Source organism: Acipenser ruthenus, chromosome 10 (genome assembly GCF_902713425.1).
Source record: "Acipenser ruthenus chromosome 10, fAciRut3.2 maternal haplotype, whole genome shotgun sequence".
NCBI lineage: Eukaryota > Metazoa > Chordata > Actinopteri > Acipenseriformes > Acipenseridae > Acipenser > Acipenser ruthenus.
This window is the reverse complement of record NC_081198.1, coordinates 22,476,951-22,504,926: the sequence shown is the minus strand read 5'-3', so window position 1 is coordinate 22,504,926 and position 27,976 is coordinate 22,476,951. Positions and strand designations below refer to the sequence as shown.

Genomic DNA, 27,976 nt, shown 5'->3' with positions numbered 1-27,976 from the left:
CACAATGCGGTGCGCTTCACAAGAAACAAGCAAGATGAAACGGAACCAGGACTGACGAGACTGGAGTTCAGCCTGACCATTCTTCAGAGGGGTATGGGTTTTTCCCCTTCTGACTTGAATTGTTTGGTGAAATTGCCAGGGCTTAAGGAAGTGTTTGAGGTCAGTTTTAGGAACCCCCAAAAGTTACAAGAAATGTGGTCCTTTTGGGGGGAGAATAAATATCTCGCTCCATACAAAGAATTTTGTGTGGATGCACTGACAGACAGAGAAATGAAAGTTGTTACTGTCCAATTTTTCAATGAGGCTGTTAGCGACTATGATATTACAACATGGCTTAACCGCTATGGGAGGGTGTCATCAGAAGGGAGGAAAATTACAGATGAAGATGGGGTTTGGACAGGAGCCAGAAAGTGGCTGGTACGCCTTAATGTTGATCCATCGGGCATTGGAGGCGTCCGCCACATTCCAAACTCCATAGTGTTAGGGCCCAACAGAGGGCTGGTATTCTATAATGGGATGCCAAAACTCTGCAGGAAATGTGGGGAATTAGGACACCTGGCGGCCGCGTGTACTGTAGTCAAGTGCAGGAACTGCGGCGCCCCCCACGAGACCAGCCACTGCAGAGAAGAGAGGCAGTGCAATTTGTGTGGAAAGAAGGGGCACCTGTTTAAGGACTGCCCCTCTTCCTATGCCAACATGGCCAGAGCCAGCAAGGCAAACATGAACAAGCCTAGGCCTGAGCAGGAAGAGGGAGCAAGTAACAAAGATCAGTCCACATCACCACCAACAGTATCCAAGACCCAGACTCCAGCACCACCATCATCACCAGCACCCCCTCACCCCCCCGCCCCCGAGACATGTCCCGTTTTACGAGGACCCCTTCCCCCAGCCCAGAGAGAGAGTACAACAGCCACTCCACTAGCTCCTCCAGTAGCTCCTCTGATGCAGAACACGAGTCAGGGAGGGAGCCCGGACCCAGCAGCGGCCCCCCCCTGAGTAGGGCCCTCTCAGCGCCAGCACTCCCCCTCGGCTCTCGTTATGACGCCATAAGGATTGAGTCCGTGGGGGAGGAAAGCAAAAGCGACAGTGAAAGTGAGAGTGAGAAGGAGGGGAAGGGAGTGAAGAACCAGCAGAGGGTGGGGAAAAGAAAGGGTAGAGACGAGGGGGGGAAAGAAAGAAGATCAGGATCAAAGACAGCAAGTTGCAGGTGGCCCCCATAGATCCAAAACCAGCTAATGTCCACACAAAGTCCCCAGTCTTGCCCTCGCAGGCAGAGACGGAGGCGAGTGGGACGGCTACACTGCCACCTAGTGGGCAGGTAGCAGCCAGCCAGGGCATCCCCAGCCAGCCTTCCCAGTCGTTGGCACAAACCCTAGCACACCTCGCAGAAGAGGTGTTCACTAATGCACCGAGGTAGAGGTCGGGGTCAACACCTTCCCTGACCAGCAGTACCTCTGTAGCAATGACCCTCTTCAAGCGAAGGGCCTCCCTTCAAAGCATCCTTGACCCCCTCCCTTGTATGGGCAAAACCAGGGGCCCCCTAGAGGTCCTCCTAGATACAGCACTGGAGGACATGGGAATACCCCTGGACACGGTAAACCAGAAGTCTGCTAACAGCTCCAATTCAACAGACGGTAACAGCCAAAGAATGCTGTCTGTCATAACCCCCCCCCAGGACAAAGCTGACCCACACGTTCCGAGGGGCCCTGAGCAAGTTCCACCAGACTTACCTTGTGGGGAGTTGAATAGCCCCAACAACTCCACGTACTGTGCATATAAAGACGGTGCCTTCTTGGACGAGGCAGCAGTGAGTACCTTCTCAGGGGTGATGGGAGTTGCAAATAAGCCCAAGCCCCCTCGAAGCAAGCGTAGAGCTAAGAGTAGGAAGAGTGTCCCGACCTCCCAATCATAGTCGCTATGGGGTGGACGCAGCGACTCCTTTTCTTGTTAGCTACCCTGATGGCCCTGATATGTGTGTCTGTTAATGTCAGGAGCATCAGGGAGACACAAAAAAGATTTGATGTACTAAACTATCTAGCTAACTTGAAAGCAGATCTCATCTTTCTGCAGGAGTGTGGTATTTCGTCGAGCCCTGATTATAGGGACCTGAAGGAGAGTTGGACCCTGGGGGACTCCTTCTGGTCGGGCTCCAACATAGCCAGAGCCGACGGAGTAGGTATCCTGTTTAAAAACCCATTTATTACCTCCAGCAGCAGCAGGGAGGTAGAACCTGGTAGAATTCTGAGCGTGGATGTGACATACAACAACACTCCCCTCAGACTGGTCAATGTCTACGCACCCACTAACCAAAACGAAAGAGTTCAATTTTTTCCACAGCTGCGTCCACTCCTGCTGAGGAACGTACCCGTCATCGTGTCAGGTGACTTCAATTGTGCTCTGAGGGACGTAGACCGGAGCAGGCCACGCAACGACCGCTCTAGTAGAGTTTTGTCCTCCGTAATATCTGATTTCTCCCTGTGTGATGCAGGTAAGGACCTGGTGCCTCCCTTTACCTGGGTGAGCTCATCTGGGACCTCCTTCTCCCGTATAGATCTCGTCCTGCATACCAGCTCCCTTACGAAGACGGCAGTAGACACCCAGGCCGTCTTCTTCTCTGACCATAGGCTCCTGCAGGTAACATTGCAGGTCCCTCAGACCTCCCAGATGGGGTCAGGGGTTTGGAAATTAAACACCTCCTTACTCGATGACCCCTCCATAGCTGCAGCCTATAAGAGCAGGCTTGTTGAGTGGACCACTTTGCGTGACCTATTCAACTCCCCTATAGAGTGGTGGGAGATGGTCAAAATCAGAACTAAGGGTTATTTCATAGCAGCAGGCAAGAGGAAAGCAAAAGAAAGGAGGGCCAAATATAAACACCTGAATGCTGCCCTCCAGCATCTGAGCCTGCTTCAGCTTCGGGGGTTCCCTGTAAGCGACGAGATAGCCCAGACCAAGCTAGATCTTTCAGTGCTTTGTAGGGAGGAACAACGAAAGGTCATGCACAATGCAAAAGTGCAAAAAATGGAGGAAGACGAAAAGTGTACTCGCTTCTTCTTCCAGAAAACGAGGGAGAAGCGGCACTTGATGTCCTCCATGCTCGACAGCAGGGGGAGGATAGTAGAGGATAGTGAGGGAGTGAAAAAAGTGGTAGAGAACTTCTATAGGGACCTATATAACATCAAAGCTACAGATGACACCCTGATAGAGTGGTTCCTGAGCCAGTTGGAGCCTGACTCAGTGCGGGACGACGAGGAGGAGGAGAAGGACCCAGAACTCACGCTGGAGGAGCTCACCCAGGCGGTTAAGACCATGAACACCGGTAAGACGCCAGGTCCAGATGGCATCCCGGGTGAGTATTACCATCTTTTTTGGGACATGCTAAAAGTCCATTTAGCGGAGGTCTACAGAGCGGTCTACAGGGAGAAGCGGTTGGGCCCTTCTATGCGGGAGAGTGTAATTACTCTCCTTCATAAGAAAGGGGAAGTTAAAGATCTACGGAATTGGCACCCAATCAGCCTCCATTGCGTGGATTACAAGATACTAGCCAAAGCTCTGATGCTCCGGCTACAAGTACACCTCCCTTTGGTCATTGGCCCCGACCAGGCTTGTGGCGTCCCAGGGAGGTCCATCACGGATATTTTAATGTTAACAAGGGACATTCTGGCTTATTCTAGAGAACGGAACCATCCCCTCTGCCTGTTCAACCTTGACCAGGAGAAGGCGTTCGATAGGGTAAGCCATGAATATATGTACAAAGTGATGGACCAGATGAAATTCGCTCCTGGACTTAGGGAGTGGGTTAAAACCATATATACAAACATTAGTACCCGAGTCTTGGTGAACAGGCACCTGACTGGTAAAATATCTATCCAGTCAGGGGTCAGACAGGGTTGCCCACTATCCCCACTGCTATATGTCGTGTGCATTGAACCCCTCCTGCAGGCAATTCGTAGGGATACTAATATAACTGGTTTCCAGCTGCCTGGATCCAACAGGGTCCAGGTCAAAACAACAGCATATATGGACGATGTGACACTCATTTGCACCAACACATCGTCGGTACCTCGGATTACTAATATCCTTGAGAAGTACTGCACGGCGACCGGGGCAGTGATTAATAAGTCCAAGAGCGAAGTCTACGTGTCTAAAAATTGGCAGGTAGATAGGGAACTGTCGGACATGTACCCTGTCAAAAAGGACAAAATCAAGATTCTGGGCCTCATTTTCGAGAACAATAGCTCGGGGGCCCAGAGCTGGACGGCGGCCATTAACCAGGTCCGTAAAAAGATTGGCGGATGGAGCACAAGATCCTTAACAATGACGGGTAGAGTATTAATAACCAAGTCTATACTGTTCCCCATCCTCTCTTATGTAGGAAAAATCTTTCCCCCAGACAGGACCACCAAAAAAGTGGTGGACCGCATTATCCACCGCTTTATCTGGGGCAGCAAGATGGAGAGGGTAAAGCGAGCCACCCTGAGTAAAGCCGACAAGAAGGGAGGTAAGGGGGTCCCGGACGTTGTGCAGCTCACCCGAGTGCAGGGGCTCACGCAAACTATCAAGAACATCCAGGCCCTGGACAGGAAGGTATGTTACATGAATCGTTTCTATTTTGCCACCTGTCTCAGGGCCTTGGGCCTCTGCACTATTGATAACACCGTGCCGTACTCCTGGGACCCCCCATTGTATTATAGAACCTTATGGGACACTATATATAAATTGGGCTCAGATAAAGCAAAATTGGCCTCCTGGGAATACAAGGCTGTAACTAAATATCTTGCCGGTTCCCAGGAAATTGAAAAAGTAGCTACTTTCTCCCTCACCCAAAGCCAAAAAATCTGGGAGAATGTGTCTCACAGCTGCCTCAGTAATGTCCAGAAGGATATAGCATGGAACACCGTCCACAGTGCACTCCCCACTCGAGCGTTCATGTTCAGGAGGGGACTAGCCCAAGTAGAAACATGCCCCTATGCAAAGTGCCGCAAGAGAGAAACACCAGCCCATATCTTCTGGGAGTGTGATGTGGCTGGCAGTGTCTGGCTCTCTGTCTCTGTCTTCCTAAACAGGTTTGCTGACACGGCCAAGATGACCGCTGAGACTGTGCTCTATGGGCCTGCGGGAGGAATCGATACCAGCACAGCTAAGTGCGTTTGGCGTGTCATCAATGTTGTCAAGCAGATCCTGTGGGAAGGCCGTAACGTCTGTGTCTATCACAAGCAGGAGCTAGACACTATCACCACGACCAGAAGGGCACAAACTCTTATCAAGGACTTTGTAATTCTGGACATCCGGACCCTCGGGAAGGACAAGGCCTGCGCGGAGTGGAGGATCGCCGGACTTCAGGACGTGAAGATGGAATAAAGGAAAAAACTGGAACCGCTAGCTCCTAGGAGCGGGACTACGGGGCACCGCTAAGCCTTTTATTTATTTTGTCATGCCAGCATTCCGCCCTTTTTAGCTGGCATGACCGTTTTTTCAACGGTGCCCTGGTTTTATGTAGTCTTTTTGTTTCAGTTTTATTGACTTTTATTTGATTTACGTTGAATGTTTTATTTGATTTTGTTTTGTTTTGTTTTATGTATCTTTAAGATTTTTAATGTAAACTATTAAAAGTTACATTTTAAGTGTTTTAAAATTTTAGAATTTTAACTCACTGTTCTATACACTGTCCCTTTTCCCCTGTCCCTGTTTTAGATCTAGTTTTATGTTCACTTTTGAACTTTTTTAGAGAGCACTCCCCGGCCCTCACAAACACTGGTTTTTTATAGATGGTTCTTTTTTTCCAGTCACTTTTAAAGCAGCACAGGTTTTTTTCATGTTGATTTTAATCTGTGTCTGTTTTGACCATGTACAAAGCACAATTGTCTTGGTGTTTTTAAATGTATTTTAAATGCTTTTAAAACAAAATGTATGTCTGTATGCATGAATGTCATCTTTAAAAGAAATGTAAAATGAATGAAAAAAACGAATGGGTGTAAATGTAAAAAATGTAAAATCTCTTTCTCTCTTTCTTTCTCTCTTTCTCGTATCTGTTCTTATCAGTTTAATATCTGATACGTCCCCTATCAGGGGACCATATATTAAATTGATTTTTGGAATCGGGAGATGGAACAGGGGCTTGCTCTGTCCACTCCACGCATCGGCCCGGTATTGCAGTACCTCCGGGAACGGTGCACACCTTTCTCTAACGTTGGTCAAAGTCAGATCTGGATCTCTCCTGTGAGCATTTTGTCTACCCCTGCTGGAGGGAGAGTGCCAGTGTTGATGCAAGTTTTCCCGCCGTTTTACTTCTTTTTTTTTTCTTTCTCTCTTTCTTTCTTTCTCTCTTTCTTTCTCTCTTTCTCTCTTTCTTTCTGTCTTTCTTTCTTGCTGTCTTTCTTTCTTTTATTCACATGTGGTGATGATGTAGACAGCAGCAGGTTGTTTCCTGGGAGCATGCAGCTAACCAGACAAGTGTGGTGGAACATGTCCCTATGCCAGGACCTTCTTAGCAAGCCAGCCAGCCAGCTAGGCACAGTTGTAGTTACCCAAGGCACCTTGCACAGCATAGCAGCTTGGCATGACTATTTGTAAGACGCACTCCGCCAGTTTATGTTTTGTTTTTGGTGTTATGTGTGTGTTTTTGCTTTGTTTTGTTTCCTCCTGCTTAAATTGCACATTTCCCCTCTGGAAGCAGCAGCCCGTTTTTTGGGGGTCTGCTTATGCTTGGAATTTTGCACCCACCTTTGAATCCCCCTGTGCCGTCCGGGCTGGGGGGCCCCGGGCAAGGGCCAAGTCGCCATCGCTTCTCGGCCTTTTGGCTAAGATCAAGTGTAGTATCTGTTCTTATCAGTTTAATATCTGATACGTCCCCTATCAGGGGACCATATATTAAATTGATTTTTGGAATCGGGAGATGGAACAGGGGCTTGCTCCGTCCACTCCACGCATCGGCCCGGTATTGCAGTACCTCCGGGAACGGTGCACACCTTTCTCTAACGTTGGTCAAAGTCAGATCTGGATCTCTCCTGTGAGCATTTTGTCTACCCCTGCTGGAGGGAGAGTGCCAGTGTTGATGCAAGTTTTACCGCCGTTTTACTTCTTTTTTTTTCTTTCTCTCTTTCTTTCTTTCTCTTTCTTTCTCTCTTTCTTTCTTGCTGTCTTTCTTTCTTTTATTCACATGTGGTGATGATGTAGACAGCAGCAGTTTGTTTCCTGGGAGCATGCAGCTAACCAGACAAGTGTGATGGAACATGTCCCTATGCCAGGTCCTTCTTAGCCAGCCATATACTCTGGCTTCTCTTCAGTTCGAATAAATCTTTCTAAGACTAAGGCTTAGAGGGTAGTGGCATTGCCCGCTCCCTCCGAGGGTCTGTGAGAGGTTTGTTCGGGTGAGGAGGAACAGAATTTTTTTTTATTTTTGACTGGCTTTCTTCAGCTCGGCAACTTTTTGGAAGACTAATGCTCAGTCTGGTTTTGGCTTGCCCAATCCAGGCCGAGGGTCTTTCAAGATTTTGTTGACTGTTGAGAGCAGTTTTTTCTTTTTCAGGCGGTTCCCGTTTTTTTCTTTTTCAGGCGGTTCCGGCTTTTCCAGACGTTCCTGGAGTTAGAGAGAAGGAGGACCTACCATCCAGACGACCTTTGAGGACCCTTTGATGACCTAGACGACCTCATCCCCAGCCCTTGATTGTAATCGAGATCCAGACCGAGAGAGCAGCAGGCGCCCAGCAGAGGGCGCCATCTGGGAGGAGCAGAGGGCGGCCCCGGACCCTGAGGAGGCGTCACAGCCACGATTCTTCCTACGTGGTCTCGGTGCCAAGCAGCGCCCCCTACTCCGCCAGGGAAGGACACCGTTCACCTGGGGAGGGGGTCCCTCTTGCGAGGCGACCATCTCCTCAGGGACTAAAGTAATAGTTCCTTCAACTGCCCAGATTTGCTGCTTACGTTGTCTCTTTTCCGTAGAGAGAGACAACCCGGATGTCCAGAGGCTTCTCCCACCCCAATCGGAGGAGCCAGCTGAAGGATGGCGTTCCGGCCAACCCAGGAAACCAGGAGGCACAATGCGGTGCGCTTCACAAGAAACAAGCAAGATGAAACGGAACCAGGACTGACGAGACTGGAGTTCAGCCGGACCATTCTTCAGAGGGGTATGGGTTTTTCCCCTTCTGACTTGAATTGTTTGGTGAAATTGCCAGGGCTTAAGGAAGTGTTTGAGGTCAGTTTTAGGAACCCCCAAAAGTTACAAGAAATGTGGTCCTTTTGGGGGGAGAATAAATATCTCGCTCCATACAAAGAATTTTGTGTGGATGCACTGACAGACAGAGAAATGAAAGTTGTTACTGTCCAATTTTTCAATGAGGCTGTTAGCGACTATGATATTACAACATGGCTTAACCGCTATGGGAGGGTGTCATCAGAAGGGAGGAAAATTACAGATGAAGATGGGGTTTGGACAGGAGCCAGAAAGTGGCTGGTACGCCTTAATGTTGATCCATCGGGCATTGGAGGCGTCCGCCACATTCCAAACTCCATAGTGTTAGGGCCCAACAGAGGGCTGGTATTCTATAATGGGATGCCAAAACTCTGCAGGAAATGTGGGGAATTAGGACACCTGGCGGCCGCGTGTACTGTAGTCAAGTGCAGGAACTGCGGCGCCCCCCACGAGACCAGCCACTGCAGAGAAGAGAGGCAGTGCAATTTGTGTGGAAAGAAGGGGCACCTGTTTAAGGACTGCCCCTCTTCCTATGCCAACATGGCCAGAGCCAGCAAGGCAAACATGAACAAGCCTAGGCCTGAGCAGGAAGAGGGAGCAAGTAACAAAGATCAGTCCACATCACCACCAACAGTATCCAAGACCCAGACTCCAGCACCACCATCATCACCAGCACCCCCTCACCCCCCCGCCCCCGAGACATGTCCCGTTTTACGAGGACCCCTTCCCCCAGCCCAGAGAGAGAGTACAACAGCCACTCCACTAGCTCCTCCAGTAGCTCCTCTGATGCAGAACACGAGTCAGGGAGGGAGCCCGGACCCAGCAGCGGCCCCCCCCTGAGTAGGGCCCTCTCAGCGCCAGCACTCCCCCTCGGCTCTCGTTATGACGCCATAAGGATTGAGTCCGTGGGGGAGGAAAGCAAAAGCGACAGTGAAAGTGAGAGTGAGAAGGAGGGGAAGGGAGTGAAGAACCAGCAGAGGGTGGGGAAAAGAAAGGGTAGAGACGAGGGGGGGAAAAGAAAGAAGTCCCCTCAGACTGGTCAATGTCTACGCACCCACTAACCAAAACGAAAGAGTTCAATTTTTTCCACAGCTGCGTCCACTCCTGCTGAGGAATGTACCCGTCATCGTGTCAGGTGACTTCAATTGTGCTCTGAGGGACGTAGACCGGAGCAGGCCACGCAACGACCGCTCTAGTAGAGTTTTGTCCTCCGTAATATCTGATTTCTCCCTGTGTGATGCAGGTAAGGACCTGGTGCCTCCCTTTACCTGGGTGAGCTCATCTGGGACCTCCTTCTCCCGTATAGATCTCGTCCTGCATACCAGCTCCCTTACGAAGACGGCAGTAGACACCCAGGCCGTCTTCTTCTCTGGTAACATTGCAGGTCCCTCAGACCTCCCAGATGGGGTCAGGGGTTTGGAAATTAAACACCTCCTTACTCGATGACCCCTCCATAGCTGCAGCCTATAAGAGCAGGCTTGTTGAGTGGACCACTTTGCGTGACCTATTCAACTCCCCTATAGAGTGGTGGGAGATGGTCAAAATCAGAACTAAGGGTTATTTCATAGCAGCAGGCAAGAGGAAAGCAAAAGAAAGGAGGGCCAAATATAAACACCTGAATGCTGCCCTCCAGCATCTGAGCCTGCTTCAGCTTCGGGGGTTCCCTGTAAGCGACGAGATAGCCCAGACCAAGCTAGATCTTTCAGTGCTTTGTAGGGAGGAACAACGAAAGGTCATGCACAATGCAAAAGTGCAAAAAATGGAGGAAGACGAAAAGTGTACTCGCTTCTTCTTCCAGAAAACGAGGGAGAAGCGGCACTTGATGTCCTCCATGCTCGACAGCAGGGGGAGGATAGTAGAGGATAGTGAGGGAGTGAAAAAAGTGGTAGAGAACTTCTATAGGGACCTATATAACATCAAAGCTACAGATGACACCCTGATAGAGTGGTTCCTGAGCCAGTTGGAGCCTGACTCAGTGCGGGATGACGAGGAGGAGGAGAAGGACCCAGAACTCACGCTGGAGGAGCTCACCCAGGCGGTTAAGACCATGAACACCGGTAAGACGCCAGGTCCAGATGGCATCCCGGGTGAGTATTACCATCTTTTTTGGGACATGCTAAAAGTCCATTTAGCGGAGGTCTACAGAGCGGTCTACAGGGAGAAGCGGTTGGGCCCTTCTATGCGGGAGAGTGTAATTACTCTCCTTCATAAGAAAGGGGAAGTTAAAGATCTACGGAATTGGCACCCAATCAGCCTCCTTTGCGTGGATTACAAGATACTAGCCAAAGCTCTGATGCTCCGGCTACAAGTACACCTCCCTTTGGTCATTGGCCCCGACCAGGCTTGTGGCGTCCCAGGGAGGTCCATCACGGATATTTTAATGTTAACAAGGGACATTCTGGCTTATTCTAGAGAACGGAACCATCCCCTCTGCCTGTTCAACCTTGACCAGGAGAAGGCGTTCGATAGGGTAAGCCATGAATATATGTACAAAGTGATGGACCAGATGAAATTCGCTCCTGGACTTAGGGAGTGGGTTAAAACCATATATACAAACATTAGTACCCGAGTCTTGGTGAACAGGCACCTGACTGGTAAAATATCTATCCAGTCAGGGGTCAGACAGGGTTGCCCACTATCCCCACTGCTATATGTCGTGTGCATTGAACCCCTCCTGCAGGCAATTCGTAGGGATACCAATATAACTGGTTTCCAGCTGCCTGGATCCAACGTGGTCCAGGTCAAAACAACAGCATATATGGACGATGTGTCACTCATTTGCACCAACACATCGTCGGTACCTCGGATTAGTAATATCCTTGAGAAGTACTGCACGGCGACCGGGGCAGTGATTAATAAGTCCAAGAGCGAAGTCTACGTGTCTAAAAATTGGCAGGTAGATAGGGAACTGTCGGACATGTACCCTGTCAAAAAGGACAAAATCAAGATTCTGGGCCTCATTTTCGAGAACAATAGCTCGGGGGCCCAGAGCTGGACGGCGGCCATTAACCAGGTCCGTAAAAAGATTGGCGGATGGAGCACAAGATCCTTAACAATGACGGGTAGAGTATTAATAACCAAGTCTATACTGTTCCCCATCCTCTCTTATGTAGGAAAAATCTTTCCCCCAGACAGGACCACCAAAAAAGTGGTGGACCGCATTATCCACCGCTTTATCTGGGGCAGCAAGATGGAGAGGGTAAAGCGAGCCACCCTGAGTAAAGCCGACAAGAAGGGAGGTAAGGGGGTCCCGGACGTTGTGCAGCTCACCCGAGTGCAGGGGCTCACGCAAACTATCAAGAACATCCAGGCCCTGGACAGGAAGGTATGTTACATGAATCGTTTCTATTTTGCCACCTGTCTCAGGGCCTTGGGCCTCTGCACTATTGATAACACCGTGCCGTACTCCTGGGACCCCCCATTGTATTATAGAACCTTAAGGGACACTATATATAAATTGGGCTTAGATAAAGCAAAATTGGCCTCCTGGGAATACAAGGCTGTAACTAAATATCTTGCCGGTTCCCAGGAAATTGAAAAAGTAGCTACTTTCTCCCTCACCCAAAGCCAAAAAATCTGGGAGAATGTGTCTCACAGCTGCCTCAGTAATGTCCAGAAGGATATAGCATGGAACACCGTCCACAGTGCACTCCCCACTCGAGCGTTCATGTTCAGGAGGGGACTAGCCCAAGTAGAAATATGCCCCTATGCAAAGTGCCGCAAGAGAGAAACACCAGCCCATATCTTCTGGGAGTGTGATGTGGCTGGCAGTGTCTGGCTCTCTGTCTCTGTCTTCCTAAACAGGTTTGCTGACACGGCCAAGATGACCGCTGAGACTGTGCTCTATGGGCCTGCGGGAGGAATCGATACCAGCACAGCTAAGTGCGTTTGGCGTGTCATCAATGTTGTCAAGCAGATCCTGTGGGAAGGCCGTAACGTCTGTGTCTATCACAAGCAGGAGCTAGACACTATCACCACGACCAGAAGGGCACAAACTCTTATCAAGGACTTTGTAATTCTGGACATCCGGACCCTCGGGAAGGACAAGGCCTGCGCGGAGTGGAGTATCGCCGGACTTCAGGACGTGAAGATGGAATAAAGGAAAAAACTGGAACCGCTAGCTCCTAGGAGCGGGACTACGGGGCACCGCTAAGCCTTTTATTTATTTTGTCATGCCAGCATTCCGCCCTTTTTAGCTGGCATGACCGTTTTTTCAACGGTGCCCTGGTTTTATGTAGTCTTTTTGTTTCAGTTTTATGGACTTTTATTTGATTTACGTTGAATGTTTTATTTGATTTTGTTTTGTTTTGTTTTATGTATCTTAAGATTTTTAATGTAAACTATTAAAAGTTACATTTTAAGTGTTTTAAAATTTTAGAATTTTAACTCACTGTTCTATACACTGTCCCTTTTCCCCTGTCCCTGTTTTAGATCTAGTTTTATGTTCACTTTTGAACTTTTTTAGAGAGCACTCCCCGGCCCTCACAAACACTGGTTTTTTATAGATGGTTCTTTTTTTCCAGTCACTTTTAAAGCAGCACAGGTTTTTTTCATGTTGATTTTAATCTGTGTCTGTTTTAACCATGTACAAAGCACAATTGTCTTAGTGTTTTTAAATGTATTTTAAATGCTTTTAAAACAAAATGTATGTCTGTATGCATGAATGTCATCTTTAAAAGAAATGTAAAATGAATGAAAAAAACGAATGGGTGTAAATGTAAAAAATGTAAAATCTCAATAAAGGAGTATCTGTTCTTATCAGTTTAATATCTGATACGTCCCCTATCAGGGGACCATATATTAAATTGATTTTTGGAATCGGGAGATGGAACAGGGGCTTGCTACTCCACGCATCGGCCCGGTATTGCAGGCAATACCGGGCCACGTTGGATCCAGGCAGCTGGAAACCAGTTATATTGGTATCCCTACGAATTGCCTCTTTCTTTCTCTCTTTCTCTCTTTCTTTCTCTCTTTCTTTCTTGCTGTCTTTCTTTCTTTTATTCACATGTGGTGATGATGTAGACAGCAGCAGGTTGTTTCCTGGGAGCATGCAGCTAACCAGACAAGTGTGGTGGAACATGTCCCTATGCCAGGACCTTCTTAGCAAGCCAGCCAGCCAGCGAGGCACAGTTGTAGTTACCCAAGGCACCTTGCACAGCATAGCAGCTTGGCATGACTATTTGTAAGACGCACTCCGCCAGTTTATGTTTTGTTTTTGGTGTTATGTGTGTGTTTTTGCTTTGTTTTGTTTTCTCCTGCTTAAATTGCACATTTCCCCTCTGGAAGCAGCAGCCCGTTTTTATGGGGTCTGCTTGTGCTTGAAATTTTGCACCCACCTTTGAATCCCCCTGTGCCGTCCGGGCTGGGGGGCCCCGGGCAAGGGCCAAGTCGCCATCGCTTCTCGGCCTTTTGGCTAAGATCAAGTGTAGTATCTGTTCTTATCAGTTTAATATCTGATACGTCCCCTATCAGGGGACCATATATTAAATTGATTTTTGGAATCGGGAGATGGAACAGGGGCTTGCTCCGTCCACTCCACGCATCGGCCCGGTATTGCAGTACCTCCGGGAATGGTGCACACCTTTCTCTAACGTTGGTCAAAGTCAGATCTGGATCTCTCCTGTGAGCATTTTGTCTACCCCTGCTGGAGGGAGAGTGCCAGTGTTGATGCAAGTTTTCCCGCCGTTTTACTTCTTTTTTTTTCTTTCTCTCTTTCTTTCTTTCTCTCTTTCTTTCTCTCTTTCTCTCTTTCTTTCTCTCTTTCTTTCTTGCTGTCTTTCTTTCTTTTATTCACATGTGGTGATGATGTAGACAGCAGCAGGTTGTTTCCTGGGAGCATGCAGCTAACCAGACAAGTGTGGTGGAACATGTCCCTATGCCAGGACCTTCTTAGCAAGCCAGCCAGCCAGCGAGGCACAGTTGTAGTTACCCAAGGCACCTTGCACAGCATAGCAGCTTGGCATGACTATTTGTAAGACGCACTCCGCCAGTTTATGTTTTGTTTTTGGTGTTATGTGTGTGTTTTTGCTTTGTTTTGTTTTCTCCTGCTTAAATTGCACATTTCCCCTCTGGAAGCAGCAGCCCGTTTTTTGGGGGTCTGCTTGTGCTTGAAATTTTGCACCCACCTTTGAATCCCCCTGTGCCGTCCGGGCTGGGGGGCCCCGGGCAAGGGCCAAGTCGCCATCGCTTCTCGGCCTTTTGGCTAAGATCAAGTGTAGTATCTGTTCTTATCAGTTTAATATCTGATACGTCCCCTATCAGGGGACCATATATTAAATTGATTTTTGGAATCGGGAGATGGAACAGGGGCTTGCTCCGTCCACTCCACGCATCGGCCCGGTATTGCAGTACCTCCGGGAACGGTGCACACCTTTCTCTAACGTTGGTCAAAGTCAGATCTGGATCTCTCCTGTGAGCATTTTGTCTACCCCTGCTGGAGGGAGAGTGCCAGTGTTGATGCAAGTTTTCCCGCCGTTTTACTTCTTTTTTTTTCTTTCTCTCTTTCTTTCTTTCTCTCTTTCTTTCTCTCTTTCTCTCTTTCTTTCTCTCTTTCTTTCTTGCTGTCTTTCTTTCTTTTATTCACATGTGGTGATGATGTAGACAGCAGCAGGTTGTTTCCTGGGAGCATGCAGCTAACCAGACAAGTGTGGTGGAACATGTCCCTATGCCAGGACCTTCTTAGCAAGCCAGCCAGCCAGCGAGGCACAGTTGTAGTTACCCAAAGCACCTTGCACAGCATAGCAGCTTGGCATGACTATTTGTAAGACGCACTCCGCCAGTTTATGTTTTGTTTTTGGTGTTATGTGTGTGTTTTTGCTTTGTTTTGTTTTCTCCTGCTTAAATTGCACATTTCCCCTCTGGAAGCAGCAGCCCGTTTTTTGGGGGTCTGCTTGTGCTTGGAATTTTGCACCCACCTTTGAATCCCCCTGTGCCGTCCGGGCTGGGGGGCCCCGGGCAAGGGCCAAGTCGCCATCGCTTCTCGGCCTTTTGGCTAAGATCAAGTGTAGTATCTGTTCTTATCAGTTTAATATCTGATACGTCCCCTATCAGGGGACCATATATTAAATTGATTTTTGGAATCGGGAGATGGAACAGGGGCTTGCTCCGTCCACTCCACGCATCGGCCCGGTATTGCAGTACCTCCGGGAACGGTGCACACCTTTCTCTAACGTTGGTCAAAGTCAGATCTGGATCTCTCCTGTGAGCATTTTGTCTACCCCTGCTGGAGGGAGAGTGCCAGTGTTGATGCAAGTTTTCCCGCCGTTTTACTTCTTTTTTTTTCTTTCTTTCTTTCTTTCTCTCTTTCTTTCTTTCTCTCTTTCTTTCTCTTTCTTTCTTGCTTTCTTTCTTTCTTTTATTCACATGTGGTGATGATGTAGACAGCAGCAGTTTGTTTCCTGGGAGCATGCAGCTAACCAGACAAGTGTGGTGGAACATGTCCCTATGCCAGGACCTTCTTAGCAAGCCAGCCAGCCAGCGAGGCACAGTTTTAGTTACCAAGGCACCTTGCACAGCATAGCAGCTTGGCATGACTATTTGTAAGACGCACTCCGCCAGTTTATGTTTTGTTTTTGGTGTTATGTGTGTGTTTTTGCTTTGTTTTGTTTTCTCCTGCTTAAATTGCACATTTCCCCTCTGGAAGCAGCAGCCCGTTTTTTTGGGGTCTGCTTGTGCTTGAAATTTTGCACCTACCTTTGAATCCCCCTGTGCCGTCCGGGCTGGGGGGCCCCGGGCAAGGGCCAAGTCGCCATCGCTTCTCGGCCTTTTGGCTAAGATCAAGTGTAGTATCTGTTCTTATCAGTTTAATATCTGATACGTCCCCTATCAGGGGACCATATATTAAATTGATTTTTGGAATCGGGAGATGGAACAGGGGCTTGCTCCGTCCACTCCACGCATCGGCCCGGTATTGCAGTACCTCCGGGAACGGTGCACACCTTTCTCTAACGTTGGTCAAAGTCAGATCTGGATCTCTCCTGTGAGCATTTTGTCTACCCCTGCTGGAGGGAGAGTGCCAGTGTTGATGCAAGTTTTACCGCCGTTTTACTTCTTTTTTTTTCTTTCTCTCTTTCTTTCTTTCTCTTTCTTTCTCTCTTTCTTTCTTGCTGTCTTTCTTTCTTTTATTCACATGTGGTGATGATGTAGACAGCAGCAGTTTGTTTCCTGGGAGCATGCAGCTAACCAGACAAGTGTGATGGAACATGTCCCTATGCCAGGTCCTTCTTAGCCAGCCATATACTCTGGCTTCTCTTCAGTTCGAATAAATCTTTCTAAGACTAAGGCTTAGAGGGTAGTGGCATTGCCCGCTCCCTCCGAGGGTCTGTGAGAGGTTTGTTCGGGTGAGGAGGAACAGAATTTTTTTTATTTTTGACTGGCTTTCTTCAGCTCGGCAACTTTTTGGAAGACTAATGCTCAGTCTGGTTTTGGCTTGCCCAATCCAGGCCGAGGGTCTTTCAAGATTTTGTTGACTGTTGAGAGCAGTTTTTTCTTTTTCAGGCGGTTCCCGTTTTTTTCTTTTTCAGGCGGTTCCGGCTTTTCCAGACGTTCCTGGAGTTAGAGAGAAGGAGGACCTACCATCCAGACGACCTTTGAGGACCCTTTGATGACCTAGACGACCTCATCCCCAGCCCTTGATTGTAATCGAGATCCAGACCGAGAGAGCAGCAGGCGCCCAGCAGAGGGCGCCATCTGGGAGGAGCAGAGGGCGGCCCCGGACCCTGAGGAGGCGTCACAGCCACGATTCTTCCTACGTGGTCTCGGTGCCAAGCAGCGCCCCCTACTCCGCCAGGGAAGGACACCGTTCACCTGGGGAGGGGGTCCCTCTTGCGAGGCGACCATCTCCTCAGGGACTAAAGTAATAGTTCCTTCAACTGCCCAGATTTGCTGCTTACGTTGTCTCTTTTCCGTAGAGAGAGACAACCCGGATGTCCAGAGGCTTCTCCCACCCCAATCGGAGGAGCCAGCTGAAGGATGGCGTTCCGGCCAACCCAGGAAACCAGGAGGCACAATGCGGTGCGCTTCACAAGAAACAAGCAAGATGAAACGGAACCAGGACTGACGAGACTGGAGTTCAGCCGGACCATTCTTCAGAGGGGTATGGGTTTTTCCCCTTCTGACTTGAATTGTTTGGTGAAATTGCCAGGGCTTAAGGAAGTGTTTGAGGTCAGTTTTAGGAACCCCCAAAAGTTACAAGAAATGTGGTCCTTTTGGGGGGAGAATAAATATCTCGCTCCATACAAAGAATTTTGTGTGGATGCACTGACAGACAGAGAAATGAAAGTTGTTACTGTCCAATTTTTCAATGAGGCTGTTAGCGACTATGATATTACAACATGGCTTAACCGCTATGGGAGGGTGTCATCAGAAGGGAGGAAAATTACAGATGAAGATGGGGTTTGGACAGGAGCCAGAAAGTGGCTGGTACGCCTTAATGTTGATCCATCGGGCATTGGAGGCGTCCGCCACATTCCAAACTCCATAGTGTTAGGGCCCAACAGAGGGCTGGTATTCTATAATGGGATGCCAAAACTCTGCAGGAAATGTGGGGAATTAGGACACCTGGCGGCCGCGTGTACTGTAGTCAAGTGCAGGAACTGCGGCGCCCCCCACGAGACCAGCCACTGCAGAGAAGAGAGGCAGTGCAATTTGTGTGGAAAGAAGGGGCACCTGTTTAAGGACTGCCCCTCTTCCTATGCCAACATGGCCAGAGCCAGCAAGGCAAACATGAACAAGCCTAGGCCTGAGCAGGAAGAGGGAGCAAGTAACAAAGATCAGTCCACATCACCACCAACAGTATCCAAGACCCAGACTCCAGCACCACCATCATCACCAGCACCCCCTCACCCCCCCGCCCCCGAGACATGTCCCGTTTTACGAGGACCCCTTCCCCCAGCCCAGAGAGAGAGTACAACAGCCACTCCACTAGCTCCTCCAGTAGCTCCTCTGATGCAGAACACGAGTCAGGGAGGGAGCCCGGACCCAGCAGCGGCCCCCCCCTGAGTAGGGCCCTCTCAGCGCCAGCACTCCCCCTCGGCTCTCGTTATGACGCCATAAGGATTGAGTCCGTGGGGGAGGAAAGCAAAAGCGACAGTGAAAGTGAGAGTGAGAAGGAGGGGAAGGGAGTGAAGAACCAGCAGAGGGTGGGGAAAAGAAAGGGTAGAGACGAGGGGGGGAAAAGAAAGAAGTCCCCTCAGACTGGTCAATGTCTACGCACCCACTAACCAAAACGAAAGAGTTCAATTTTTTCCACAGCTGCGTCCACTCCTGCTGAGGAACGTACCCGTCATCGTGTCAGGTGACTTCAATTGTGCTCTGAGGGACGTAGACCGGAGCAGGCCACGCAACGACCGCTCTAGTAGAGTTTTGTCCTCCGTAATATCTGATTTCTCCCTGTGTGATGCAGGTAAGGACCTGGTGCCTCCCTTTACCTGGGTGAGCTCATCTGGGACCTCCTTCTCCCGTATAGATCTCGTCCTGCATACCAGCTCCCTTACGAAGACGGCAGTAGACACCCAGGCCGTCTTCTTCTCTGGTAACATTGCAGGTCCCTCAGACCTCCCAGATGGGGTCAGGGGTTTGGAAATTAAACACCTCCTTACTCGATGACCCCTCCATAGCTGCAGCCTATAAGAGCAGGCTTGTTGAGTGGACCACTTTGCGTGACCTATTCAACTCCCCTATAGAGTGGTGGGAGATGGTCAAAATGAGAACTAAGGGTTATTTCATAGCAGCAGGCAAGAGGAAAGCAAAAGAAAGGAGGGCCAAATATAAACACCTGAATGCTGCCCTCCAGCATCTGAGCCTGCTTCAGCTTCGGGGGTTCCCTGTAAGCGACGAGATAGCCCAGACCAAGCTAGATCTTTCAGTGCTTTGTAGGGAGGAACAACGAAAGGTCATGCACAATGCAAAAGTGCAAAAAATGGAGGAAGACGAAAAGTGTACTCGCTTCTTCTTCCAGAAAACGAGGGAGAAGCGGCACTTGATGTCCTCCATGCTCGACAGCAGGGGGAGGATAGTAGAGGATAGTGAGGGAGTGAAAAAAGTGGTAGAGAACTTCTATAGGGACCTATATAACATCAAAGCTACAGATGACACCCTGATAGAGTGGTTCCTGAGCCAGTTGGAGCCTGACTCAGTGCGGGACGACGAGGAGGAGGAGAAGGACCCAGAACTCACGCTGGAGGAGCTCACCCAGGCGGTTAAGACCATGAACACCGGTAAGACGCCAGGTCCAGATGGCATCCCGGGTGAGTATTACCATCTTTTTTGGGACATGCTAAAAGTCCATTTAGCGGAGGTCTACAGAGCGGTCTACAGGGAGAAGCGGTTGGGCCCTTCTATGCGGGAGAGTGTAATTACTCTCCTTCATAAGAAAGGGGAAGTTAAAGATCTACGGAATTGGCACCCAATCAGCCTCCTTTGCGTGGATTACAAGATACTAGCCAAAGCTCTGATGCTCCGGCTACAAGTACACCTCCCTTTGGTCATTGGCCCCGACCAGGCTTGTGGCGTCCCAGGGAGGTCCATCACGGATATTTTAATGTTAACAAGGGACATTCTGGCTTATTCTAGAGAACGGAACCATCCCCTCTGCCTGTTCAACCTTGACCAGGAGAAGGCGTTCGATAGGGTAAGCCATGAATATATGTACAAAGTGATGGACCAGATGAAATTCGCTCCTGGACTTAGGGAGTGGGTTAAAACCATATATACAAACATTAGTACCCGAGTCTTGGTGAACAGGCACCTGACTGGTAAAATATCTATCCAGTCAGGGGTCAGACAGGGTTGCCCACTATCCCCACTGCTATATGTCGTGTGCATTGAACCCCTCCTGCAGGCAATTCGTAGGGATACCAATATAACTGGTTTCCAGCTGCCTGGATCCAACGTGGTCCAGGTCAAAACAACAGCATATATGGACGATGTGTCACTCATTTGCACCAACACATCGTCGGTACCTCAGATTAGTAATATCCTTGAGAAGTACTGCACGGCGACCGGGGCAGTGATTAATAAGTCCAAGAGCGAAGTCTACGTGTCTAAAAATTGGCAGGTAGATAGGGAACTGTCGGACATGTACCCTGTCAAAAAGGACAAAATCAAGATTCTGGGCCTCATTTTCGAGAACAATAGCTCGGGGGCCCAGAGCTGGACGGCGGCCATTAACCAGGTCCGTAAAAAGATTGGCGGATGGAGCACAAGATCCTTAACAATGACGGGTAGAGTATTAATAACCAAGTCTATACTGTTCCCCATCCTCTCTTATGTAGGAAAAATCTTTCCCCCAGACAGGACCACCAAAAAAGTGGTGGACCGCATTATCCACCGCTTTATCTGGGGCAGCAAGATGGAGAGGGTAAAGCGAGCCACCCTGAGTAAAGCCGACAAGAAGGGAGGTAAGGGGGTCCCGGACGTTGTGCAGCTCACCCGAGTGCAGGGGCTCACGCAAACTATCAAGAACATCCAGGCCCTGGACAGGAAGGTATGTTACATGAATCGTTTCTATTTTGCCACCTGTCTCAGGGCCTTGGGCCTCTGCACTATTGATAACACCGTGCCGTACTCCTGGGACCCCCCATTGTATTATAGAACCTTAAGGGACACTATATATAAATTGGGCTTAGATAAAGCAAAATTGGCCTCCTGGGAATACAAGGCTGTAACTAAATATCTTGCCGGTTCCCAGGAAATTGAAAAAGTAGCTACTTTCTCCCTCACCCAAAGCCAAAAAATCTGGGAGAATGTGTCTCACAGCTGCCTCAGTAATGTCCAGAAGGATATAGCATGGAACACCGTCCACAGTGCACTCCCCACTCGAGCGTTCATGTTCAGGAGGGGACTAGCCCAAGTAGAAACATGCCCCTATGCAAAGTGCCGCAAGAGAGAAACACCAGCCCATATCTTCTGGGAGTGTGATGTGGCTGGCAGTGTCTGGCTCTCTGTCTCTGTCTTCCTAAACAGGTTTGCTGACACGGCCAAGATGACCGCTGAGACTGTGCTCTATGGGCCTGCGGGAGGAATCGCTACCAGCACAGCTAAGTGCGTTTGGCGTGTCATCAATGTTGTCAAGCAGATCCTGTGGGAAGGCCGTAACGTCTGTGTCTATCACAAGCAGGAGCTAGACACTATCACCACGACCAGAAGGGCACAAACTCTTATCAAGGACTTTGTAATTCTGGACATCCGGACCCTCGGGAAGGACAAGGCCTGCACGGAGTGGAGGATCGCCGGACTTCAGGACGTGAAGATGGAATAAAGGAAAAAACTGGAACCGCTAGCTCCTAGGAGCGGGACTACGGGGCACCGCTAAGCCTTTTATTTATTTTGTCATGCCAGCATTCCGCCCTTTTTAGCTGGCATGACCGTTTTTTCAACGGTGCCCTGGTTTTATGTAGTCTTTTTGTTTCAGTTTTATGGACTTTTATTTGATTTACGTTGAATGTTTTATTTGATTTTGTTTTGTTTTGTTTTATGTATCTTAAGATTTTTAATGTAAACTATTAAAAGTTACATTTTAAGTGTTTTAAAATTTTAGAATTTTAACTCACTGTTCTATACACTGTCCCTTTTCCCCTGTCCCTGTTTTAGATCTAGTTTTATGTTCACTTTTGAACTTTTTTAGAGAGCACTCCCCGGCCCTCACAAACACTGGTTTTTTATAGATGGTTCTTTTTTTCCAGTCACTTTTAAAGCAGCACAGGTTTTTTTCATGTTGATTTTAATCTGTGTCTGTTTTAACCATGTACAAAGCACAATTGTCTTGGTGTTTTTAAATGTATTTTAAATGCTTTTAAAACAAAATGTATGTCTGTATGCATGAATGTCATCTTTAAAAGAAATGTAAAATGAATGAAAAAAACGAATGGGTGTAAATGTAAAAAATGTAAAATCTCAATAAAGGAGTATCTGTTCTTATCAGTTTAATATCTGATACGTCCCCTATCAGGGGACCATATATTAAATTGATTTTTGGAATCGGGAGATGGAACAGGGGCTTGCTACTCCACGCATCGGCCCGGTATTGCAGGCAATACCGGGCCACGTTGGATCCAGGCAGCTGGAAACCAGTTATATTGGTATCCCTACGAATTGCCTCTTTCTTTCTCTCTTTCTCTCTTTCTTTCTTGCTGTCTTTCTTTCTTTTATTCACATGTGGTGATGATGTAGACAGCAGCAGGTTGTTTCCTGGGAGCATGCAGCTAACCAGACAAGTGTGGTGGAACATGTCCCTATGCCAGGACCTTCTTAGCAAGCCAGCCAGCCAGCGAGGCACAGTTGTAGTTACCCAAGGCACCTTGCACAGCATAGCAGCTTGGCATGACTATTTGTAAGACGCACTCCGCCAGTTTATGTTTTGTTTTTGGTGTTATGTGTGTGTTTTTGCTTTGTTTTGTTTTCTCCTGCTTAAATTGCACATTTCCCCTCTGGAAGCAGCAGCCCGTTTTTTGGGGGTCTGCTTGTGCTTGAAATTTTGCACCCACCTTTGAATCCCCCTGTGCCGTCCGGGCTGGGGGGCCCCGGGCAAGGGCCAAGTCGCCATCGCTTCTCGGCCTTTTGGCTAAGATCAAGTGTAGTATCTGTTCTTATCAGTTTAATATCTGATACGTCCCCTATCAGGGGACCATATATTAAATTGATTTTTGGAATCGGGAGATGGAACAGGGGCTTGCTCCGTCCACTCCACGCATCGGCCCGGTATTGCAGTACCTCCGGGAACGGTGCACACCTTTCTCTAACGTTGGTCAAAGTCAGATCTGGATCTCTCCTGTGAGCATTTTGTCTACCCCTGCTGGAGGGAGAGTGCCAGTGTTGATGCAAGTTTTCCCGCCGTTTTACTTCTTTTTTTTTCTTTCTCTCTTTCTTTCTTTCTCTCTTTCTTTCTCTCTTTCTCTCTTTCTTTCTCTCTTTCTTTCTTGCTGTCTTTCTTTCTTTTATTCACATGTGGTGATGATGTAGACAGCAGCAGGTTGTTTCCTGGGAGCATGCAGCTAACCAGACAAGTGTGGTGGAACATGTCCCTATGCCAGGACCTTCTTAGCAAGCCAGCCAGCCAGCGAGGCACAGTTTTAGTTACCAAGGCACCTTGCACAGCATAGCAGCTTGGCATGACTATTTGTAAGACGCACTCCGCCAGTTTATGTTTTGTTTTTGGTGTTATGTGTGTGTTTTTGCTTTGTTTTGTTTTCTCCTGCTTAAATTGCACATTTCCCCTCTGGAAGCAGCAGCCCGTTTTTTTGGGGTCTGCTTGTGCTTGAAATTTTGCACCTACCTTTGAATCCCCCTGTGCCGTCCGGGCTGGGGGGCCCCGGGCAAGGGCCAAGTCGCCATCGCTTCTCGGCCTTTTGGCTAAGATCAAGTGTAGTATCTGTTCTTATCAGTTTAATATCTGATACGTCCCCTATCAGGGGACCATATATTAAATTGATTTTTGGAATCGGGAGATGGAACAGGGGCTTGCTCCGTCCACTCCACGCATCGGCCCGGTATTGCAGTACCTCCGGGAACAGTGCACACCTTTCTCTAACGTTGGTCAAAGTCAGATCTGGATCTCTCCTGTGAGCATTTTGTCTACCCCTGCTGGAGGGAGAGTGCCAGTGTTGATGCAAGTTTTCCCGCCGTTTTACTTCTTTTTTTTCTTTCTCTCTTTCTTTCTTTCTCTTTCTTTCTCTCTTTCTTTCTTTCTCTCTTTCTTTCTTGCTGTCTTTCTTTCTTTTATTCACATGTGGTGATGATGTAGACAGCAGCAGGTTGTTTCCTGGGAGCATGCAGCTAACCAGACAAGTGTGGTGGAACATGTCCCTATGCCAGGACCTTCTTAGCAAGCCAGCCAGCCAGCGAGGCACAGTTGTAGTTACCCAAGGCACCTTGCACAGCATAGCAGCTTGGCATGACTATTTGTAAGACGCACTCCGCCAGTTTATGTTTTGTTTTTGGTGTTATGTGTGTGTTTTTGCTTTGTTTTGTTTTCTCCTGCTTAAATTGCACATTTCCCCTCTGGAAGCAGCAGCCCGTTTTTTGGGGGTCTGCTTGTGCTTAGAATTTTGCACCCACCTTTGAATCCCCCTGTGCCGTCCGGGCTGGGGGGCCCCGGGCAAGGGCCAAGTCGCCATCGCTTCTCGGCCTTTTGGCTAAGATCAAGTGTAGTATCTGTTCTTATCAGTTTAATATCTGATACGTCCCCTATCAGGGGACCATATATTAAATTGATTTTTGGAATCGGGAGATGGAACAGGGGCTTGCTCCGTCCACTCCACGCATCGGCCCGGTATTGCAGTACCTCCGGGAACGGTGCACACCTTTCTCTAACGTTGGTCAAAGTCAGATCTGGATCTCTCCTGTGAGCATTTTGTCTACCCCTGCTGGAGGGAGAGTGCCAGTGTTGATGCAAGTTTTCCCGCCGTTTTACTTCTTTTTTTTTCTTTCTTTCTTTCTTTCTCTCTTTCTTTCTTTCTCTCTTTCTTTCTCTTTCTTTCTTGCTTTCTTTCTTTCTTTTATTCACATGTGGTGATGATGTAGACAGCAGCAGTTTGTTTCCTGGGAGCATGCAGCTAACCAGACAAGTGTGGTGGAACATGTCCCTATGCCAGGACCTTCTTAGCAAGCCAGCCAGCCAGCGAGGCACAGTTTTAGTTACCAAGGCACCTTGCACAGCATAGCAGCTTGGCATGACTATTTGTAAGACGCACTCCGCCAGTTTATGTTTTGTTTTTGGTGTTATGTGTGTGTTTTTGCTTTGTTTTGTTTTCTCCTGCTTAAATTGCACATTTCCCCTCTGGAAGCAGCAGCCCGTTTTTTTGGGGTCTGCTTGTGCTTGAAATTTTGCACCTACCTTTGAATCCCCCTGTGCCGTCCGGGCTGGGGGGCCCCGGGCAAGGGCCAAGTCGCCATCGCTTCTCGGCCTTTTGGCTAAGATCAAGTGTAGTATCTGTTCTTATCAGTTTAATATCTGATACGTCCCCTATCAGGGGACCATATATTAAATTGATTTTTGGAATCGGGAGATGGAACAGGGGCTTGCTCCGTCCACTCCACGCATCGGCCCGGTATTGCAGTACCTCCGGGAACGGTGCACACCTTTCTCTAACGTTGGTCAAAGTCAGATCTGGATCTCTCCTGTGAGCATTTTGTCTACCCCTGCTGGAGGGAGAGTGCCAGTGTTGATGCAAGTTTTCCCGCCGTTTTACTTCTTTTTTTTCTTTCTCTCTTTCTTTCTTTCTCTTTCTTTCTCTCTTTCTTTCTTTCTCTCTTTCTTTCTTGCTGTCTTTCTTTCTTTTATTCACATGTGGTGATGATGTAGACAGCAGCAGGTTGTTTCCTGGGAGCATGCAGCTAACCAGCCAAGTGTGGTGGAACATGTCCCTATGCCAGGACCTTCTTAGCAAGCCAGCCAGCCAGCGAGGCACAGTTGTAGTTACCCAAGGCACCTTGCACAGCATAGCAGCTTGGCATGACTATTTGTAAGACGCACTCCGCCAGTTTATGTTTTGTTTTTGGTGTTATGTGTGTGTTTTTGCTTTGTTTTGTTTTCTCCTGCTTAAATTGCACATTTCCCCTCTGGAAGCAGCAGCCCATTTTTTGGGGGTCTGCTTGTGCTTGGAATTTTGCACCCACCTTTGAATCCCCCTGTGCCGTCCGGGCTGGGGGGCCCCGGGCAAGGGCCAAGTCGCCATCGCTTCTCGGCCTTTTGGCTAAGATCAAGTGTAGTATCTGTTCTTATCAGTTTAATATCTGATACGTCCCCTATCAGGGGACCATATATTAAATTGATTTTTGGAATCGGGAGAAGGAACAGGGGCTTGCTCCGTCCACTCCACGCATCGGCCCGGTATTGCAGTACCTCCGGGAACGGTGCACACCTTTCTCTAACGTTGGTCAAAGTCAGATCTGGATCTCTCCTGTGAGCATTTTGTCTACCCCTGCTGGAGGGAGAGTGCCAGTGTTGATGCAAGTTTTCCTGCCGTTTTACTTCTTTTTTTTTTCTTTCTCTCTTTCTTTCTCTCTTTCTCTCTTTCTTTCTCTCTTTCTTTCTTGCTGTCTTTCTTTCTTTTATTCACATGTGGTGATGATGTAGACAGCAGCAGGTTGTTTCCTGGGAGCATGCAGCTAACCAGACAAGTGTGGTGGAACATGTCCCTATGCCAGGTCCTTCTTAGCCAGCCATATACTCTGGCTTCTCTTCAGTTCGAATAAATCTTTCTAAGACTAAGGCTTAGAGGGTAGTGGCATTGCCCGCTCCCTCCGAGGGTCTGTGAGAGGTTTGTTCGGGTGAGGAGGAACAGAATTTTTTTTTATTTTTGACTGGCTTTCTTCAGCTCGGCAACTTTTTGGAAGACTAATGCTCAGTCTGGTTTTGGCTTGCCCAATCCAGGCCGAGGGTCTTTCAAGATTTTGTTGACTGTTGAGAGCAGTTTTTTCTTTTTCAGGCGGTTCCCGTTTTTTTCTTTTTCAGGCGGTTCCGGCTTTTCCAGACGTTCCTGGAGTTAGAGAGAAGGAGGACCTACCATCCAGACGACCTTTGAGGACCCTTTGATGACCTAGACGACCTCATCCCCAGCCCTTGATTGTAATCGAGATCCAGACCGAGAGAGCAGCAGGCGCCCAGCAGAGGGCGCCATCTGGGAGGAGCAGAGGGCGGCCCCGGACCCCGAGGAGGCGTCACAGCCACGATTCTTCCTACGTGGTCTCGGTGCCAAGCAGCGCCCCCTACTCCGCCAGGGAAGGACACCGTTCACCTGGGGAGGGGGTCCCTCTTGCGAGGCGACCATCTCCTCAGGGACTAAAGTAATAGTTCCTTCAACTGCCCAGATTTGCTTCTTACGTTGTCTCTTTTCCGTAGAGAGAGACAACCCGGACGTCCAGAGGCTTCTCCCACCCCAATCGGAGGAGCCAGCTGAAGGATGGCGTTCCGGCCAACCCAGGAAGCCAGGAGGCACAATGCGGTGCGCTTCACAAGAAACAAGCAAGATGAAACGGAACCAGGACTGACGAGACTGGAGTTCAGCCGGACCATTCTTCAGAGGGGTATGGGTTTTTCCCCTTCTGACTTGAATTGTTTGGTGAAATTGCCAGGGCTTAAGGAAGTGTTTGAGGTCAGTTTTAGGAACCCCCAAAAGTTACAAGAAATGTGGTCCTTTTGGGGGGAGAATAAATATCTCGCTCCATACAAAGAATTTTGTGTGGATGCACTGACAGACAGAGAAATGAAAGTTGTTACTGTCCAATTTTTCAATGAGGCTGTTAGCGACTATGATATTACAACATGGCTTAACCGCTATGGGAGGGTGTCATCAGAAGGGAGGAAAATTACAGACGAAGATGGGGTTTGGACAGGAGCCAGAAAGTGGCTGGTACGCCTTAATGTTGATCCATCGGGCATTGGAGGCGTCCGCCACATTCCAAACTCCATAGTGTTAGGGCCCAACAGAGGGCTGGTATTCTATAATGGGATGCCAAAACTCTGCAGGAAATGTGGGGAATTAGGACACCTGGCGGCCGCATGTACTGTAGTCAAGTGCAGGAACTGCGGCGCCCCCCACGAGACCAGCCACTGCAGAGAAGAGAGGCAGTGCAATTTGTGTGGAAAGAAGGGGCACCTGTTTAAGGACTGCCCCTCTTCCTATGCCAACATGGCCAGAGCCAGCAAGGCAAATACGAACAAGCCTAGGCCTGAGCAGGAAGAGGGAACAAATAACAAAGATCAGTCCACATCACCACCAACAGTATCCAAAACCCAGACTCCAGCACCACCATCATCACCAGCACCCCCCTCACCCCCCCGCCCCC

The 27,976-nt window shown here is 48.7% G+C and overlaps 11 non-coding genes and 2 pseudogenes across 11 annotated transcripts; all 13 read left to right on the top strand.

The window, feature by feature from the left end:
- The first annotated feature begins 5,994 nt into the window (after positions 1-5,994).
- LOC131738443 (U2 spliceosomal RNA) lies at positions 5,995-6,181 on the top strand. Its single transcript, XR_009329970.1, has one exon. It is a non-coding gene; the product is annotated as a U2 spliceosomal RNA (small nuclear RNA).
- A 599-nt stretch (positions 6,182-6,780) lies between these two features.
- LOC131739082 (U2 spliceosomal RNA) lies at positions 6,781-6,971 on the top strand. The gene has a single exon (XR_009330249.1). It is a non-coding gene; the product is annotated as a U2 spliceosomal RNA (small nuclear RNA).
- A 5,951-nt stretch (positions 6,972-12,922) lies between these two features.
- On the top strand, positions 12,923-13,088 carry LOC131738600 (U2 spliceosomal RNA; annotated as a pseudogene).
- A 496-nt stretch (positions 13,089-13,584) lies between these two features.
- On the top strand, positions 13,585-13,775 carry LOC131739282 (U2 spliceosomal RNA). The gene has a single exon (XR_009330450.1). It is a non-coding gene; the product is annotated as a U2 spliceosomal RNA (small nuclear RNA).
- Positions 13,776-14,373: 598 nt separating this feature from the next.
- LOC131739081 (U2 spliceosomal RNA) lies at positions 14,374-14,564 on the top strand. The gene has a single exon (XR_009330248.1). It is a non-coding gene; the product is annotated as a U2 spliceosomal RNA (small nuclear RNA).
- A 598-nt stretch (positions 14,565-15,162) lies between these two features.
- LOC131739080 (U2 spliceosomal RNA) lies at positions 15,163-15,353 on the top strand. Its single transcript, XR_009330247.1, has one exon. It is a non-coding gene; the product is annotated as a U2 spliceosomal RNA (small nuclear RNA).
- A 587-nt stretch (positions 15,354-15,940) lies between these two features.
- On the top strand, positions 15,941-16,131 carry LOC131739079 (U2 spliceosomal RNA). The gene has a single exon (XR_009330246.1). It is a non-coding gene; the product is annotated as a U2 spliceosomal RNA (small nuclear RNA).
- Positions 16,132-22,081: 5,950 nt separating this feature from the next.
- On the top strand, positions 22,082-22,247 carry LOC131738599 (U2 spliceosomal RNA; annotated as a pseudogene).
- A 484-nt stretch (positions 22,248-22,731) lies between these two features.
- LOC131739078 (U2 spliceosomal RNA) lies at positions 22,732-22,922 on the top strand. The gene has a single exon (XR_009330245.1). It is a non-coding gene; the product is annotated as a U2 spliceosomal RNA (small nuclear RNA).
- Positions 22,923-23,519: 597 nt separating this feature from the next.
- LOC131738259 (U2 spliceosomal RNA) lies at positions 23,520-23,710 on the top strand. Its single transcript, XR_009329823.1, has one exon. It is a non-coding gene; the product is annotated as a U2 spliceosomal RNA (small nuclear RNA).
- Positions 23,711-24,301: 591 nt separating this feature from the next.
- On the top strand, positions 24,302-24,492 carry LOC131739077 (U2 spliceosomal RNA). The gene has a single exon (XR_009330244.1). It is a non-coding gene; the product is annotated as a U2 spliceosomal RNA (small nuclear RNA).
- Positions 24,493-25,079: 587 nt separating this feature from the next.
- On the top strand, positions 25,080-25,270 carry LOC131739076 (U2 spliceosomal RNA). Its single transcript, XR_009330242.1, has one exon. It is a non-coding gene; the product is annotated as a U2 spliceosomal RNA (small nuclear RNA).
- Positions 25,271-25,861: 591 nt separating this feature from the next.
- LOC131739254 (U2 spliceosomal RNA) lies at positions 25,862-26,052 on the top strand. The gene has a single exon (XR_009330422.1). It is a non-coding gene; the product is annotated as a U2 spliceosomal RNA (small nuclear RNA).
- Positions 26,053-27,976: the final 1,924 nt, after the last annotated feature.